Raw genomic sequence first — 15,248 nt, 5'->3', positions numbered from 1 at the left:
CCGGAGGATACAGACTCCAGAGTGACGGGCTAGAGACGCCCTTTGGGAGACATGACGGCACCAGGGCCGGACTGGCCATACGGGTAAAGAGAGAGCCCCCGCTGGACAGAGAGACTGAGGGACTCCGCCCATCCTGCGTAAATCCGGGCTTGGTGAGCAGTATCCCGCCCGCCCGTGTTGCTCTCCCCCTCCAATGCTGCTCTTCCCCATCTCCCTATCTGGCTTCACGTTAATACTATAAGCCCCCACCTCCTCTTTGCTTCCTTCCACCCAACCAGCAGATATCCATCAAACTAGGTGGGTCGCAGAATACTGGCATTCTGACAATTGGCTCGAGCCTGTCAACAATTTGGCAAGCTGCCATCTCCGAAGCTATAGTGTAGCAAGCTCCAGAAGCGAATCTCTCCCTTTCAATGTTGTCTTGAAACTGGATTCTTCATAGAGCTGGAGACCCCTAGAAACAGGCCTCCTGGATTTGCCAGTGCTTCTTCCAAGCGGTAACCCATCCTTTGTGAAGAACAAGCTTTGATGACCAGCATTCAGTTTTCTATCAGTGTTTTGTCTGTGTGCCTGAAAGGTGACGTTGTTATTAGCAGGTGGCAGGTCAAGTAAAGAAGAAATGTATGTAATAAAAGATTTGCGATGTAAAACCTTAAAAAATGTGTTTAGATAGGATGAAAAAAAACTAGAAGTATACCGTGGGGAGAAAAAAAGAGTCCCTTCCCTGACCGGGAATCGAACCCGGGCCGCGGCGGTGAGAGCGCCGAATCCTAACCACTAGACCACCAGGGAGCACTGGGTGCTCTGGAGCAGCACCTGCTCCAAGACATACCACCAGGGTGAGGCCGCCTGTGCTGCTGTCACAGGGTTTTGTGCATCAACTAAAGTAAGCAGGAAAACACACACACATCAACCTAACACTGGCAAGCTTGTCTTTACTACACTTTGGAAAACATCATGGGACACACAAAAAAAACACTGCTTTCAGGCACACCCCCAACAAAGCAATCTACTGAACGTTAAATAGACTCAGATCTCGGGACAGTTTCCATCCCTGGAAGACGCATGGGACCTTCATAACACACAACTAACTGGAGAGCAAAAACAGCAAGAACCAATTAACCATCCAGAAAAATACCAGTCACTGTTCTAGGTCAGCTCCTCTTCTCAGGGCACCAGCGGGAGGTCAGCGCCTCTTCTCAGGGCACCAGCGGGAGGTCAGCGCCTCTTCTCAGGGCACCAGCTGGAGGTCAGCACCTCTTCTCAGGGCACTAGCGGGGGGTCAGCGCCTCTTCTCAGGGGCCCTTGCAGGAGGGCAGCGCCTCTTCTCAGGGCACCAGCTGGAGGTCAGCGCCTCTTCTCAGGGCACTAGCGGGGGGGTCAGCGCCTCTTCTCAGGGGCCTTTGCAGGAGGGCAGCGCCTCTTCTCAGGGCACCAGCTGGAGGTCAGTGCCTCTTCTCAGGGCACTAGCGGGGGGTCAGCGCCTCTTCTCAGGGGCCCTTGCAGGAGGGCAGCGCCTCTTCTCAGGGCACCAGCTGGAGGTCAGCGCCTCTTCTCAGGGCACCAGCGGGAGGTCAGCGCCTCTTCTCAGGGCACCAGCTGGAGGTCAGCGCCTCTTCTCAGGGCACTAGCGGGGATCAGCACCTCTTCTCAGGTACCCCTGAAGGAGGGCAGTCCCTTTTCTCATGGCACCAGCGGGAGGTCAGCGCCTCTACTCAGGGCACCAGCAGGAGATAAGCGCCTCTTCTCAGGGCACCAGCGGGGGTCAGCTCCTCCTCTCAGAGCACCAGAGGGAGGGCAGTGCCTCTCCTCAGAGCACCAGCGGGGGGGGGGGGTCAGTGCCTCTTCTCAGGGCCCCAGCGGGGTGTCAGCACCTCTACTCAGGGCACCAGCGGGGGGTCAGTGCCTCTTCTCAGGGCACCAGCAGGAGGTCAGCGCCTCTTCTTAGGGCACCAGCGGGAGGTCAGCACCTCTTCTCAGGGCACCAGCAGGAGGTCAGCACCTCTTCTCAGGGCACCAGCTGGAGGTCAGCGCCTCTTCTCAGGGCACTAGCGGGGGGGTCAGCACCTCTTCTCAGGGGCCCTTGCAGGAGGGCAGCGCCTCTTCTCAGGGCATCAGCTGGAGGTCAGCGCCTCTTCTCAGGGGCCCTTGCAGGAGGGCAGCGCCTCTTCTCAGGGCACCAGCTGGAGGTCAGCGCCTCTTCTCAGGGCACCAGCTGGAGGTCAGCGCCTCTTCTCAGGGCACTAGCGGGGGGGGGCAGCGCCTCTTCTCAGGGGCCCTTGCAGGAGGGCAGCGCCTATTCTCATGGCACCAGCTGGAGGTCAGCGCCTCTTCTCAGGGGCCCTTGCAGGAGGGCAGCGCCTCTTCTCAGGGCACCAGCTGGAGGTCAGCGCCACTTCTCAGGGCACTAGCGGGGAATCAGCACCTCTTCTCAGGTACCCCTGAAGGAGGGCAGTCCCTTTTCTCATGGCACCAGCGGGAGGTCAGCGCCTCTACTCAGGGCACCAGCAGGAGGTAAGCGCCTCTTCTCAGGGCACCAGCGGGGGTCAGCTCCTCCTCTCAGGGCACCAGAGGGAGGGCAGTGCCTCTCCTCAGGGCACCAGCGGGGTGTCAGCGCCTCTACTCAGGGCACCAGCGGGGGGTCAGTGCCTCTTCTCAGGGCACCAGCGGGGGTCTGCTCCTCTTCTCAGGGACCCCTGTAGGAGGGCAGCAGACCTTCTGGGGGATGCCTGCAGCTCGTCCAAGGCCTCGTCAAAGCTCTCAAGTAAGCCCAGATCTGAGCATGAGCGCTTCACCCAGACCAGGGTGTTGCTTTGGATGCTGGCTCCCCTCGCCCTCAGTTTAGAGTGTTAGAAACTACAAGTAGCAGAATACACTGCAATAGCCTGAAAGGAATTTGGTACTCATGCTGGACCTAGGCAATATAAGATCTCTGACGAGGATGGTGGGGAGTGCACGTGCAGGCCAGTGGAACTTTCACTTTCACAATGTGCCTGTAAGCCCTAAAACATTAGACCGAAACAAAGATAAATAAAACGCTTCAACGTCATAAAAAATAATTCCTCATTCAGAGCGCGATCCATCATTTCATTTATGTCTCTTGAAAAAACAACAGGCTTCAACGCATATGATTGATCATGTAGTCATTTGATTTTGATGTAAATAACAAGGCTTCGTGCACGTTTCTTTTTTCAATTAAGTACACAGAAGGTTAAAACGAAAAGGCAGACATCCTTCGCAAAAAGTGTCCCACTTAAAAATTGCCCGTGATTGATCGTAAAAGTTATGAGACCGCATTAGTAAATCAGATGATGTCATGAGTGGAAAGCGCCACATTCTAGATGAAATTCTAAATAAAGGTAGAGTTGTCATGCTTTAAAAAATGCGATGGAATCCTCCCCGTCGGGGAATTGAACCCCGGTCTCCCGCGTGACAGGCGGGGATACTGACCACTATACTAACGAGGAACAGCTGCACCTGGTCTCGCTGAGCCGCTCCTCATGTGGCTGAAAACCCGCCTGTCCATCCTCATATGCTATGAATTTGTGCCATTTATCAACTCCTTCACACCAACACAGGGGCCCACAGGCTCAATAAACACACACACACTCCCTCACACAATACACACACAAACACACTCCTGCCTCACAAGATCCTTCTCACCTCCTAGCAGACACTCTCAGCAGCGCTCTCAGCAGCATCACCTGATGCCAGAGTCACAGCAACCAGCTCCCACGGCTGCTTCTGACGGCCCCGGCCTGGATCTTCAGCCCAGGGGCCCCTGGCTCTCTCTGATGCTGGAGGATTGCAGCGGGGGCTGCACACAGGGAGTGGGGAGGGAGACGCTCCCTCCCACCCGCCCACCCGCCCGCCTGCGCCAAAGGAGAAAGCTGGCTTGTAAAGGAGAAGAGAGGAGGCAGGAAAAGCCCAGGTGTGCGAGTGTCTGAGAAAGAGGCGCTTTGAATTGTGAAGCAGAGGAAAAAAGTGAAGACTTTGCAAAATTCCTTCGAGCCGGATTTGAACCAGCGACCTAAGGATATCAGCTTCCCCACTACAGTCCTCCGCTCTACCAACTGAGCTATCGAAGGCTCGGTGATGTAGGGATGACAAGGCGCTATATGGCATGAGGTGTGAGCAGCGTGCCCAGCCGCCTAGGCAGCACTCTGTCTCTAAACAGCAGCTCAAGGCCTTCATAAAGCGCCAAACCCTACAATGGAGACTTTCCTTCCCTGCACAAAGCCAGCAAAGGAAAACAAACAGGCCACCTGCCTTTCTCAATGCTTCTTTCAAATGCTAAGACATCACTTTGCGCACCTTAGAGCAACCTGTCCAGACACACTTACAAACTACCTTAGAAACGCCTCTCAAGGGCGACTATGACTGGCGCCCCAGACCAACCACCTCCCTTCTCTCCAGCCCCTAGCTAGAAGAATAGGAGACCTCACCCGGAGGATACAGACTCCAGAGTGACGGGCTAGAGACGCCCTTTGGGAGACATGACGGCACCAGGGCCGGACTGGCCATACGGGTAAAGAGAGAGCCCCCGCTGGACAGAGAGACTGAGGGACTCCGCCCATCCTGCGTAAATCCGGGCTTGGTGAGCAGTATCCCGCCCGCCCGTGTTGCTCTCCCCCTCCAATGCTGCTCTTCCCCATCTCCCTATCTGGCTTCACGTTAATACTATAAGTCCCCACCTCCTCTTTGCTTCCTTCCACCCAACCAGCAGATATCCATCAAACTAGGTGGGTCGCAGAATACTGGCATTCTGACAATTGGCTCGAGCCTGTCAACAATTTGGCAAGCTGCCATCTCCGAAGCTATAGTGTAGCAAGCTCCAGAAGCGAATCTCTCCCTTTCAATGTTGTCTTGAAACTGGATTCTTCATAGAGCTGGAGACCCCTAGAAACAGGCCTCCTGGATTTGCCAGTGCTTCTTCCAAGCGGTAACCCATCCTTTGTGAAGAACAAGCTTTGATGACCAGCATTCAGTTTTCTATCAGTGTTTTGTCTGTGTGCCTGAAAGGTGACGTTGTTATTAGCAGGTGGCAGGTCAAGTAAAGAAGAAATGTATGTAATAAAAGATTTGCGATGTAGAACCTTAAAAAATGTGTTTAGATAGGATGAAAAAAAACTAGAAGTATACCGTGGGGAGAAAAAAAGAGTCCCTTCCCTGACCGGGAATCGAACCCGGGCCGCGGCGGTGAGAGCGCCGAATCCTAACCACTAGACCACCAGGGAGCACTGGGTGCTCTGGAGCAGCACCTGCTCCAAGACATACCACCAGGGTGAGGCCGCCTGTGCTGCTGTCACAGGGTTTTGTGCATCAACTAAAGTAAGCAGGAAAACACACACACATCAACCTAACACTGGCAAGCTAGTCTTTACTACACTTTGGAAAACATCATGGGACACACAAAAAAAACACTGCTTTCAGGCACACCCCCAACAAAGCAATCTACTGAACGTTAAATAGACTCAGATCTCGGGACAGTTTCCATCCCTGGAAGACGCATGGGACCTTCATAACACACAACTAACTGGAGAGCAAAAACAGCAAGAACCAATTAACCATCCAGAAAAATACCAGTCACTGTTCTAGGTCAGCTCCTCTTCTCAGGGCACCAGCGGGAGGTCAGCGCCTCTTCTCAGGGCACCAGCGGGAGGTCAGCGCCTCTTCTCAGGGCACCAGCTGGAGGTCAGCACCTCTTCTCAGGGCACTAGCGGGGGGTCAGCGCCTCTTCTCAGGGGCCCTTGCAGGAGGGCAGCGCCTCTTCTCAGGGCACCAGCTGGAGGTCAGCGCCTCTTCTCAGGGCACTAGCGGGGGGGTCAGCGCCTCTTCTCAGGGGCCTTTGCAGGAGGGCAGCGCCTCTTCTCAGGGCACCAGCTGGAGGTCAGTGCCTCTTCTCAGGGCACTAGCGGGGGGTCAGCGCCTCTTCTCAGGGGCCCTTGCAGGAGGGCAGCGCCTCTTCTCAGGGCACCAGCTGGAGGTCAGCGCCTCTTCTCAGGGCACCAGCGGGAGGTCAGCGCCTCTTCTCAGGGCACCAGCTGGAGGTCAGCGCCTCTTCTCAGGGCACTAGCGGGGATCAGCACCTCTTCTCAGGTACCCCTGAAGGAGGGCAGTCCCTTTTCTCATGGCACCAGCGGGAGGTCAGCGCCTCTACTCAGGGCACCAGCAGGAGGTAAGCGCCTCTTCTCAGGGCACCAGCGGGGGTCAGCTCCTCCTCTCAGAGCACCAGAGGGAGGGCAGTGCCTCTCCTCAGAGCACCAGCGGGGGGGGGTCAGTGCCTCTTCTCAGGGCCCCAGCGGGGTGTCAGCACCTCTACTCAGGGCACCAGCGGGGGGTCAGTGCCTCTTCTCAGGACACCAGCAGGAGGTCAGCGCCTCTTCTCAGGGCACCAGCGGGAGGTCAGCACCTCTTCTCAGGGCACCAGCGGGAGGTCAGCACCTCTTCTCAGGGCACCAGCTGGAGGTCAGCACCTCTTCTCAGGGCACTAGCGGGGGGGTCAGCGCCTCTTCTCAGGGGCCCTTGCAGGAGGGCAGCGCCTCTTCTCAGGGCACCAGCTGGAGGTCAGCGCCTCTTCTCAGGGGCCTTTGCAGGAGGGCAGCGCCTCTTCTCAGGGCACCAGCTGGAGGTCAGCACCTCTTCTCAGGGCACCAGCTGGAGGTCAGCGCCTCTTCTCAGGGCACTAGCGGGGGGGGTCAGCGACTCTTCTCAGGGGCCCTTGCAGGAGGGCAGCGCCTATTCTCATGGCACCAGCTGGAGGTCAGCGCCTCTTCTCAGGGGCCCTTGCAGGAGGGCAGCGCCTCTTCTCAGGGCACCAGCTGGAGGTCAGCGCCACTTCTCAGGGCACTAGCGGGGAATCAGCACCTCTTCTCAGGTACCCCTGAAGGAGGGCAGTCCCTTTTCTCATGGCACCAGCGGGAGGTCAGCGCCTCTACTCAGGGCACCAGCAGGAGGTAAGCGCCTCTTCTCAGGGCACCAGCGGGGGTCAGCTCCTCCTCTCAGGGCACCAGAGGGAGGGCAGAGCCTCTCCTCAGGGCACCAGCGGGGTGTCAGTGCCTCTTCTCAGGGCACCAGCGGGGGTCAGCTCCTCCTCTCAGGGCACCAGAGGGAGGGTAGTGCCTCTCCTCAGGGCACCAGCGGGGTGTCAGCGCCTCTACTCAGGGCACCAGCGGGGGGTCAGTGCCTCTTCTCAGGGCACCAGCGGGGGTCTGCTCCTCTTCTCAGGGACCCCTGTAGGAGGGCAGCAGACCTTCTGGGGGATGCCTGCAGCTCGTCCAAGGCCTCGTCAAAGCTCTCAAGTAAGCCCAGATCTGAGCATGAGCGCTTCACCCAGACCAGGGTGTTGCTTTGGATGCTGGCTCCCCTCGCCCTCAGTTTAGAGTGTTAGAAACTACAAGTAGCAGAATACACTGCAATAGCCTGAAAGGAATTTGGTACTCATGCTGGACCTAGGCAATATAAGATCTCTGACGAGGATGGTGGGGAGTGCACGTGCAGGCCAGTGGAACTTTCACTTTCACAATGTGCCTGTAGGCCCTAAAACATTAGACCGAAACAAAGATAAATAAAACGCTTCAACGTCATAAAAAATAATTCCTCATTCAGAGCGCGATCCATCATTTCATTTATGTCTCTTGAAAAAACAACAGGCTTCAACGCATATGATTGATCATGTAGTCCTTTGATTTTGATGTAAATAACAAGGCTTCGTGCACGTTTCTTTTTTCAATTAAGTACACAGAAGCTTAAAACGAAAAGGCAGACATCCTTCGCAAAAAGTGTCTCACTTAAAAATTGCCCGTGATTGATCGTAAAAGTTATGAGACCGCATTAGTAAATCAGATGATGTCATGAGTGGAAAGCGCCACATTCTAGATGAAATTCTAAATAAAGGTAGAGTTGTCATGCTTTAAAAAATGCGATGGAATCCTCCCCGTCGGGGAATTGAACCCCGGTCTCCCGCGTGACAGGCGGGGATACTGACCACTATACTAACGAGGAACAGCTGCACCTGGCCTCGCTGAGCCGCTCCTTATGTGGCTGAAAACCCTCCTGTCCATCCTCATCTGCTACGAATTTGTGCCATTTATCAACTCCTTCACACCAACACAGGGGCCCACAGGCTCAATAAACACACACACACTCCCTCACACAATACACACACAAACACACTCCTGCCTCACAAGATCCTTCTCACCTCCTAGCAGACACTCTCAGCAGCGCTCTCAGCAGCATCACCTGATGCCAGAGTCACAGCAACCAGCTCCCACGGCTGCTTCTGACGGCCCCGGCCTGGATCTTCAGCCCAGGGGCCCCTGGCTCTCTCTGATGCTGGAGGATTGCAGCGGGGGCTGCACACAGGGAGTGGGGAGGGAGACGCTCCCTCCCACCCGCCCACCCGCCCGCCTGCGCCAAAGGAGAAAGCTGGCTTGTAAAGGAGAAGAGAGGAGGCAGGAAAAGCCCAGGTGTGCGAGTGTCTGAGAAAGAGGCGCTTTGAATTGTGAAGCAGAGGAAAAAAGTGAAGACTTTGCAAAATTCCTTCGAGCCGGATTTGAACCAGCGACCTAAGGATGTCAGCTTCCCCACTACAGTCCTCCGCTCTACCAACTGAGCTATCGAAGGCTCGGTGATGTAGGGATGACAAGGCGCTATATGGCATGAGGTGTGAGCAGCGTGCCCAGCCGCCTAGGCAGCACTCTGTCTCTAAACAGCAGCTCAAGGCCTTCATAAAGCGCCAAACCCTACAATGGAGACTTTCCTTCCCTGCACAAAGCCAGCAAAGGAAAACAAACAGGCCACCTGCCTTTCTCAATGCTTCTTTCAAATGCTAAGACATCACTTTGCGCACCTTAGAGCAACCTGTCCAGACACACTTACAAACTACCTTAGAAACGCCTCTCAAGGGCGACTATGACTGGCGCCCCAGACCAACCACCTCCCTTCTCTCCAGCCCCTAGCTAGAAGAATAGGAGACCTCACCCGGAGGATACAGACTCCAGAGTGACGGGCTAGAGACGCCCTTTGGGAGACATGACGGCACCAGGGCCGGACTGGCCATACGGGTAAAGAGAGAGCCCCCGCTGGACAGAGAGACTGAGGGACTCCGCCCATCCTGCGTAAATCCGGGCTTGGTGAGCAGTATCCCGCCCGCCCGTGTTGCTCTCCCCCTCCAATGCTGCTCTTCCCCATCTCCCTATCTGGCTTCACGTTAATACTATAAGCCCCCACCTCCTCTTTGCTTCCTTCCACCCAACCAGCAGATATCCATCAAACTAGGTGGGTCGCAGAATACTGGCATTCTGACAATTGGCTCGAGCCTGTCAACAATTTGGCAAGCTGCCATCTCCGAAGCTATAGTGTAGCAAGCTCCAGAAGCGAATCTCTCCCTTTCAATGTTGTCTTGAAACTGGATTCTTCATAGAGCTGGAGACCCCTAGAAACAGGCCTCCTGGATTTGCCAGTGCTTCTTCCAAGCGGTAACCCATCCTTTGTGAAGAACAAGCTTTGATGACCAGCATTCAGTTTTCTATCAGTGTTTTGTCTGTGTGCCTGAAAGGTGACGTTGTTATTAGCAGGTGGCAGGTCAAGTAAAGAAGAAATGTATGTAATAAAAGATTTGCGATGTAAAACCTTAAAAAATGTGTTTAGATAGGATGAAAAAAAACTAGAAGTATACCGTGGGGAGAAAAAAAGAGTCCCTTCCCTGACCGGGAATCGAACCCGGGCCGCGGCGGTGAGAGCGCCGAATCCTAACCACTAGACCACCAGGGAGCACTGGGTGCTCTGGAGCAGCACCTGCTCCAAGACATACCACCAGGGTGAGGCCGCCTGTGCTGCTGTCACAGGGTTTTGTGCATCAACTAAAGTAAGCAGGAAAACACACACACATCAACCTAACACTGGCAAGCTTGTCTTTACTACACTTTGGAAAACATCATGGGACACACAAAAAAAACACTGCTTTCAGGCACACCCCCAACAAAGCAATCTACTGAACGTTAAATAGACTCAGATCTCGGGACAGTTTCCATCCCTGGAAGACGCATGGGACCTTCATAACACACAACTAACTGGAGAGCAAAAACAGCAAGAACCAATTAACCATCCAGAAAAATACCAGTCACTGTTCTAGGTCAGCTCCTCTTCTCAGGGCACCAGCGGGAGGTCAGCGCCTCTTCTCAGGGCACCAGCGGGAGGTCAGCGCCTCTTCTCAGGGCACCAGCTGGAGGTCAGCACCTCTTCTCAGGGCACTAGCGGGGGGTCAGCGCCTCTTCTCAGGGGCCCTTGCAGGAGGGCAGCGCCTCTTCTCAGGGCACCAGCTGGAGGTCAGCGCCTCTTCTCAGGGCACTAGCGGGGGGGTCAGCGCCTCTTCTCAGGGGCCTTTGCAGGAGGGCAGCGCCTCTTCTCAGGGCACCAGCTGGAGGTCAGTGCCTCTTCTCAGGGCACTAGCGGGGGGTCAGCGCCTCTTCTCAGGGGCCCTTGCAGGAGGGCAGCGCCTCTTCTCAGGGCACCAGCTGGAGGTCAGCGCCTCTTCTCAGGGCACCAGCGGGAGGTCAGCGCCTCTTCTCAGGGCACCAGCTGGAGGTCAGCGCCTCTTCTCAGGGCACTAGCGGGGATCAGCACCTCTTCTCAGGTACCCCTGAAGGAGGGCAGTCCCTTTTCTCATGGCACCAGCGGGAGGTCAGCGCCTCTACTCAGGGCACCAGCAGGAGATAAGCGCCTCTTCTCAGGGCACCAGCGGGGGTCAGCTCCTCCTCTCAGAGCACCAGAGGGAGGGCAGTGCCTCTCCTCAGAGCACCAGCGGGGGGGGGGGGTCAGTGCCTCTTCTCAGGGCCCCAGCGGGGTGTCAGCACCTCTACTCAGGGCACCAGCGGGGGGTCAGTGCCTCTTCTCAGGGCACCAGCAGGAGGTCAGCGCCTCTTCTTAGGGCACCAGCGGGAGGTCAGCACCTCTTCTCAGGGCACCAGCAGGAGGTCAGCACCTCTTCTCAGGGCACCAGCTGGAGGTCAGCGCCTCTTCTCAGGGCACTAGCGGGGGGGTCAGCACCTCTTCTCAGGGGCCCTTGCAGGAGGGCAGCGCCTCTTCTCAGGGCATCAGCTGGAGGTCAGCGCCTCTTCTCAGGGGCCCTTGCAGGAGGGCAGCGCCTCTTCTCAGGGCACCAGCTGGAGGTCAGCGCCTCTTCTCAGGGCACCAGCTGGAGGTCAGCGCCTCTTCTCAGGGCACTAGCGGGGGGGGTCAGCGCCTCTTCTCAGGGGCCCTTGCAGGAGGGCAGCGCCTATTCTCATGGCACCAGCTGGAGGTCAGCGCCTCTTCTCAGGGGCCCTTGCAGGAGGGCAGCGCCTCTTCTCAGGGCACCAGCTGGAGGTCAGCGCCACTTCTCAGGGCACTAGCGGGGAATCAGCACCTCTTCTCAGGTACCCCTGAAGGAGGGCAGTCCCTTTTCTCATGGCACCAGCGGGAGGTCAGCGCCTCTACTCAGGGCACCAGCAGGAGGTAAGCGCCTCTTCTCAGGGCACCAGCGGGGGTCAGCTCCTCCTCTCAGGGCACCAGAGGGAGGGCAGTGCCTCTCCTCAGGGCACCAGCGGGGTGTCAGCGCCTCTACTCAGGGCACCAGCGGGGGGTCAGTGCCTCTTCTCAGGGCACCAGCGGGGGTCTGCTCCTCTTCTCAGGGACCCCTGTAGGAGGGCAGCAGACCTTCTGGGGGATGCCTGCAGCTCGTCCAAGGCCTCGTCAAAGCTCTCAAGTAAGCCCAGATCTGAGCATGAGCGCTTCACCCAGACCAGGGTGTTGCTTTGGATGCTGGCTCCCCTCGCCCTCAGTTTAGAGTGTTAGAAACTACAAGTAGCAGAATACACTGCAATAGCCTGAAAGGAATTTGGTACTCATGCTGGACCTAGGCAATATAAGATCTCTGACGAGGATGGTGGGGAGTGCACGTGCAGGCCAGTGGAACTTTCACTTTCACAATGTGCCTGTAAGCCCTAAAACATTAGACCGAAACAAAGATAAATAAAACGCTTCAACGTCATAAAAAATAATTCCTCATTCAGAGCGCGATCCATCATTTCATTTATGTCTCTTGAAAAAACAACAGGCTTCAACGCATATGATTGATCATGTAGTCATTTGATTTTGATGTAAATAACAAGGCTTCGTGCACGTTTCTTTTTTCAATTAAGTACACAGAAGGTTAAAACGAAAAGGCAGACATCCTTCGCAAAAAGTGTCCCACTTAAAAATTGCCCGTGATTGATCGTAAAAGTTATGAGACCGCATTAGTAAATCAGATGATGTCATGAGTGGAAAGCGCCACATTCTAGATGAAATTCTAAATAAAGGTAGAGTTGTCATGCTTTAAAAAATGCGATGGAATCCTCCCCGTCGGGGAATTGAACCCCGGTCTCCCGCGTGACAGGCGGGGATACTGACCACTATACTAACGAGGAACAGCTGCACCTGGTCTCGCTGAGCCGCTCCTCATGTGGCTGAAAACCCGCCTGTCCATCCTCATATGCTACGAATTTGTGCCATTTATCAACTCCTTCACACCAACACAGGGGCCCACAGGCTCAATAAACACACACACACTCCCTCACACAATACACACACAAACACACTCCTGCCTCAGAAGATCCTTCTCACCTCCTAGCAGACACTCTCAGCAGCGCTCTCAGCAGCATCACCTGATGCCAGAGTCACAGCAACCAGCTCCCACGGCTGCTTCTGACGGCCCCGGCCTGGATCTTCAGCCCAGGGGCCCCTGGCTCTCTCTGATGCTGGAGGATTGCAGCGGGGGCTGCACACAGGGAGTGGGGAGGGAGACGCTCCCTCCCACCCGCCCACCCGCCCGCCTGCGCCAAAGGAGAAAGCTGGCTTGTAAAGGAGAAGAGAGGAGGCAGGAAAAGCCCAGGTGTGCGAGTGTCTGAGAAAGAGGCGCTTTGAATTGTGAAGCAGAGGAAAAAAGTGAAGACTTTGCAAAATTCCTTCGAGCCGGATTTGAACCAGCGACCTAAGGATATCAGCTTCCCCACTACAGTCCTCCGCTCTACCAACTGAGCTATCGAAGGCTCGGTGATGTAGGGATGACAAGGCGCTATATGGCATGAGGTGTGAGCAGCGTGCCCAGCCGCCTAGGCAGCACTCTGTCTCTAAACAGCAGCTCAAGGCCTTCATAAAGCGCCAAACCCTACAATGGAGACTTTCCTTCCCTGCACAAAGCCAGCAAAGGAAAACAAACAGGCCACCTGCCTTTCTCAATGCTTCTTTCAAATGCTAAGACATCACTTTGCGCACCTTAGAGCAACCTGTCCAGACACACTTACAAACTACCTTAGAAACGCCTCTCAAGGGCGACTATGACTGGCGCCCCAGACCAACCACCTCCCTTCTCTCCAGCCCCTAGCTAGAAGAATAGGAGACCTCACCCGGAGGATACAGACTCCAGAGTGACGGGCTAGAGACGCCCTTTGGGAGACATGACGGCACCAGGGCCGGGCTGGCCATACGGGTAAAGAGAGAGCCCCCGCTGGACAGAGAGACTGAGGGACTCCGCCCATCCTGCGTAAATCCGGGCTTGGTGAGCAGTATCCCGCCCGCCCGTGTTGCTCTCCCCCTCCAATGCTGCTCTTCCCCATCTCCCTATCTGGCTTCACGTTAATACTATAAGCCCCCACCTCCTCTTTGCTTCCTTCCACCCAACCAGCAGATATCCATCAAACTAGGTGGGTCGCAGAATACTGGCATTCTGACAATTGGCTCGAGCCTGTCAACAATTTGGCAAGCTGCCATCTCCGAAGCTATAGTGTAGCAAGCTCCAGAAGCGAATCTCTCCCTTTCAATGTTGTCTTGAAACTGGATTCTTCATAGAGCTGGAGACCCCTAGAAACAGGCCTCCTGGATTTGCCAGTGCTTCTTCCAAGCGGTAACCCATCCTTTGTGAAGAACAAGCTTTGATGACCAGCATTCAGTTTTCTATCAGTGTTTTGTCTGTGTGCCTGAAAGGTGACGTTGTTATTAGCAGGTGGCAGGTCAAGTAAAGAAGAAATGTATGTAATAAAAGATTTGCGATGTAAAACCTTAAAAAATGTGTTTAGATAGGATGAAAAAAAACTAGAAGTATACCGTGGGGAGAAAAAAAGAGTCCCTTCCCTGACCGGGAATCGAACCCGGGCCGCGGCGGTGAGAGCGCCGAATCCTAACCACTAGACCACCAGGGAGCACTGGGTGCTCTGGAGCAGCACCTGCTCCAAGACATACCACCAGGGTGAGGCCGCCTGTGCTGCTGTCACAGGGTTTTGTGCATCAACTAAAGTAAGCAGGAAAACACACACACATCAACCTAACACTGGCAAGCTTGTCTTTACTACACTTTGGAAAACATCATGGGACACACAAAAAAAACACTGCTTTCAGGCACACCCCCAACAAAGCAATCTACTGAACGTTAAATAGACTCAGATCTCGGGACAGTTTCCATCCCTGGAAGACGCATGGGACCTTCATAACACACAACTAACTGGAGAGCAAAAACAGCAAGAACCAATTAACCATCCAGAAAAATACCAGTCACTGTTCTAGGTCAGCTCCTCTTCTCAGGGCACCAGCGGGAGGTCAGCGCCTCTTCTCAGGGCACCAGCGGGAGGTCAGCGCCTCTTCTCAGGGCACCAGCTGGAGGTCAGCACCTCTTCTCAGGGCACTAGCGGGGGGTCAGCGCCTCTTCTCAGGGGCCCTTGCAGGAGGGCAGCGCCTCTTCTCAGGGCACCAGCTGGAGGTCAGCGCCTCTTCTCAGGGCACTAGCGGGGGGGTCAGCGCCTCTTCTCAGGGGCCTTTGCAGGAGGGCAGCGCCTCTTCTCAGGGCACCAGCTGGAGGTCAGTGCCTCTTCTCAGGGCACTAGCGGGGGGTCAGCGCCTCTTCTCAGGGGCCCTTGCAGGAGGGCAGCGCCTCTTCTCAGGGCACCAGCTGGAGGTCAGCGCCTCTTCTCAGGGCACCAGCGGGAGGTCAGCGCCTCTTCTCAGGGCACCAGCTGGAGGTCAGCGCCTCTTCTCAGGGCACTAGCGGGGATCAGCACCTCTTCTCAGGTACCCCTGAAGGAGGGCAGTCCCTTTTCTCATGGCACCAGCGGGAGGTCAGCGCCTCTACTCAGGGCACCAGCAGGAGATAAGCGCCTCTTCTCAGGGCACCAGCGGGGGTCAGCTCCTCCTCTCAGAGCACCAGAGGGAGGGCAGTGCCTCTCCTCAGAGCACCA

General features: G+C 55.6%; 7 non-coding genes across 7 annotated transcripts; all 7 read right to left on the bottom strand.

The window, feature by feature from the left end:
* Positions 1–720: 720 nt before the first annotated feature.
* TRNAE-CUC (transfer RNA glutamic acid (anticodon CUC)) lies at positions 721–792 on the bottom strand. Its single transcript has one exon. It is a non-coding gene; the product is annotated as a tRNA-Glu (tRNA).
* Positions 793–3,395: 2,603 nt separating this feature from the next.
* TRNAD-GUC (transfer RNA aspartic acid (anticodon GUC)) lies at positions 3,396–3,467 on the bottom strand. Its single transcript has one exon. It is a non-coding gene; the product is annotated as a tRNA-Asp (tRNA).
* Positions 3,468–5,165: 1,698 nt separating this feature from the next.
* On the bottom strand, positions 5,166–5,237 carry TRNAE-CUC (transfer RNA glutamic acid (anticodon CUC)). Its single transcript has one exon. It is a non-coding gene; the product is annotated as a tRNA-Glu (tRNA).
* Positions 5,238–7,932: 2,695 nt separating this feature from the next.
* TRNAD-GUC (transfer RNA aspartic acid (anticodon GUC)) lies at positions 7,933–8,004 on the bottom strand. The gene has a single exon. It is a non-coding gene; the product is annotated as a tRNA-Asp (tRNA).
* A 1,698-nt stretch (positions 8,005–9,702) lies between these two features.
* Positions 9,703–9,774, bottom strand: TRNAE-CUC (transfer RNA glutamic acid (anticodon CUC)). Its single transcript has one exon. It is a non-coding gene; the product is annotated as a tRNA-Glu (tRNA).
* A 2,603-nt stretch (positions 9,775–12,377) lies between these two features.
* Positions 12,378–12,449, bottom strand: TRNAD-GUC (transfer RNA aspartic acid (anticodon GUC)). The gene has a single exon. It is a non-coding gene; the product is annotated as a tRNA-Asp (tRNA).
* Positions 12,450–14,147: 1,698 nt separating this feature from the next.
* On the bottom strand, positions 14,148–14,219 carry TRNAE-CUC (transfer RNA glutamic acid (anticodon CUC)). The gene has a single exon. It is a non-coding gene; the product is annotated as a tRNA-Glu (tRNA).
* Between the last annotated feature and the right edge of the window lie 1,029 nt (positions 14,220–15,248).

Source organism: Triturus cristatus, chromosome 4_1 (assembly GCF_964204655.1).
Source record: "Triturus cristatus chromosome 4_1, aTriCri1.1, whole genome shotgun sequence".
In the NCBI taxonomy this organism is placed as follows: Eukaryota; Metazoa; Chordata; class Amphibia; order Caudata; family Salamandridae; genus Triturus; species Triturus cristatus.
Note: the sequence above shows the minus strand (reverse complement) of the source record. Positions and strands in the feature narration are given on the sequence as shown.